This window comes from Lontra canadensis, unplaced genomic scaffold (assembly GCF_010015895.1).
Source record: "Lontra canadensis isolate GAN:19392208 unplaced genomic scaffold, GSC_riverotter_1.0 scaffold11, whole genome shotgun sequence".
NCBI classification, from domain to species: Eukaryota; Metazoa; Chordata; class Mammalia; order Carnivora; family Mustelidae; genus Lontra; species Lontra canadensis.
Window position 1 is genome coordinate 15,090,456 of NW_022631005.1, and position 2,799 is coordinate 15,093,254.

General features: G+C 36.2%; 1 pseudogene; it reads left to right on the plus strand.

Annotated features, from left to right (window-relative positions):
* The first annotated feature begins 684 nt into the window (after positions 1-684).
* On the plus strand, positions 685-1,284 carry LOC116866790 (annotated as a pseudogene).
* Positions 1,285-2,799: the final 1,515 nt, after the last annotated feature.

Below are 2,799 nucleotides of genomic sequence, written 5' to 3' on the forward strand. Positions count from 1 at the left end.
CCTTTGCTAATCTGATTGCACTGGCTAGGACTTCCAGAACCATGTTGAATATATTAGAGCAGATACCTTTGCCTTCTTCCTAATCATAGAGGGAAAGCATTCAAATTCTTTACCATTAAGTATTGGTTGTAGATTTTTTTTTATAGCTGGTCTTTATCAAGCTGAGGAAGTTTCCCTCTTCTCCAATTTTTTCTGAGAATTTTCATTATAAATGGTGTTGAAATTTGGTCAAATGCATTTTCCATACCAATTGATATCATATGGTTTTTCTTCTTTAGCCTGTTAATATGGTGGATCATGTAATAGCTTTTGAGGACTGAACCAATCTTGCATCACTGTAATAAACCCCACTTGGCCATGGCATATAGTTCTTCATATATATTATCTAATTCTATTTGCTAATATGTCACAGATTTTTGTGTCTAATTTCATGAGGGGTATCGGACTGTAGTTTTCTTTTTCTTTACTGTCTTCATATAGTTTTAGTATCAGTGTAATACTAGCTCCATAAAATGAATTGAAATGTATTCCCTTGTCTTCTTTCTGGAAGAGACTACACATAATTTGTTTTAGTTCTTTCTTAGAAGTTCAGTGGAATTTCCCAGTAAAATGATTTGCACCTAGTGATTTCCTTTTCATGAGTTTTTAAATTATGAATTCAGTTTTCTTAATAGTTGCAGGACTATGGGCCTCTTTCCCTCTCTGGCCACAGCAAAGAGAGGAGCTGCCATCAAGTCGGCCCACCTATAATGGATGGTTGTGCAGAACTGCTCCAGCTTCCTGATCAAGAGAAACAAGGAGACAAACAGTACAGAGCCCAGTAACATGAAGGCTTGCAATGCATTCTGCTGAAGAACAGCAACTCAACAGAGTTGAGTTGAAGAATAGCAGACTAAAGAATAGCAACTCATTCTGCTACAACAGACTGTGCTACAACAGGCACAGTCACAACAAGACCGTGGACGTGGCACTAGTAGCCCATGGCAGAGCTGTAGTAGTGGTCATGAATGGAGATGGGGCTCACTAAAACCCACTGCCTCCTACATAGGGACCAGCATCATTATGAACGCATCAGCCATCCTCACCATCATCAGGCACATACTCTGCAAGAACAAGTACTGCCCAAATCTGTGCATGGCTGCCATTCACATAGCCACCACCATCCTGCACAGCCAGAAACCTGTGATAGTGAAGAAGCAGCAGCCCACCCCACCAAGAGCTCCTGAGCACCTGCCCCCCACTTCCAAAGCAATAAAAATGTCAGTCATGGGTGGGGGAAGATAGTTGCAGAATTATTTAAATTATCTATTTCATATTTAGTTATTTGTGATAGTGTTTTTCAAGAAATTGATCCATTTCATCTAAGTCTTCAAGTTTGTCTGAGTAATTTACAGTGTTCGACTATTTTCCTTTTTATGTCTGCGGGATCTATAGTGATATCCCCAGTTTACTATTAATATTGATAATTTGTGTCTTCCTTTTTTTATCAATTGCTAAATTTTATTGATCTTTGTAAAAAAGTTTTTGTTTTATTGCTTTTCTCCTTTCCATTTTATTTATTTCTGTCCTTATATCCTTCTGTCTGCTTGCTCTATATTTATTTTTGGTCTTCTTTTTCTATATTCTTAAGGTAGGAGTTGAAGTTAATTTTTTGAGATTTGCTCTCTTTTCTCACATATTTAATGCTATAAATTTCCTTCTTGGTTCTGATCTAGCTGTGTCACCTAAATTTTGATATGTTCTATTTTCACTTTCATTCAATTCAATCCAATATACATTTTTAAATTTTCCTTCAGACTGTTTCTTTGACCCATAATTTATTTAGAAGTCTATTTTTAAGTTAAATATTTGATGATTTTCCTATTATTTTTCTGTTCTTGACTTTGGTTCAATTTCATTTTGATCAGAGAACCTACTTTGATGACTTCAATTCTTTTAACTTTGCTGAGGTTTGTTTTATGGCCCAGGACATAGTATATCTTTCGGCCTTGAGCTGTGTTCCCTGTCTTCTAGGACTCTGATGACAAAATGTTAGATCTCCAGGTATAATCCCAGAGATCTATTGATTTTTTCACCCAGTCTATTTTCTCTCCATTATTCAGATTGAATTTTTTTTTGTCTTTATTCAACTTCACTGATTGTTTCCTCCAACCCCATCATTCTGTTTTTGAGCCCATTCACTAAGTTTTTAATTTAATATTAGATTTCACTTCTAAACTTCCATTTTGTTTTTCTTTTATGTTCTATTTATATGCTGAAACTTTCTATTTATTTGTTGAGACTTTTTATTTGTTTCAGCTATGTTTGTCATTGGTCATTGAAGCATTTTTATGATAGCTGCTTTAAAACCTTTGTCAAATAATATTTTTGTCTTCTCAGTATTGTCATCTATTAATTGCCTTTTTTCATTCCAGCTGAGATTTGCCTGCTCATTGGTAAGACTAGTTATTTTTTATTGAACCTGGACTTTTTGGACAACAACTTATGAAATTCTGGATCTTATCTGAGTATTTAATTTTTGCTGGTCTCCTCTTATGCCACTCCAGCAGGGAAATGTGGGGCACCACTGCATCATGGACAGTTTGAGACATTAGTCCAGATTCCCCACCCAGTCTCTGTTCACACGGGAGGCAGAGAGGGAGATTGAAATGACATGGTGCCCAGGTGCTATCAGTAGACTACAGTGGGTAGCCAGAACTCCCACCTGTGCCCAAGAGTACTGAGGAGCACTTTTTATTTATTTCTATCCAATTAAAATGATACAAGCTCATTCCAAATCATTAAGAGTCTCCATTAATG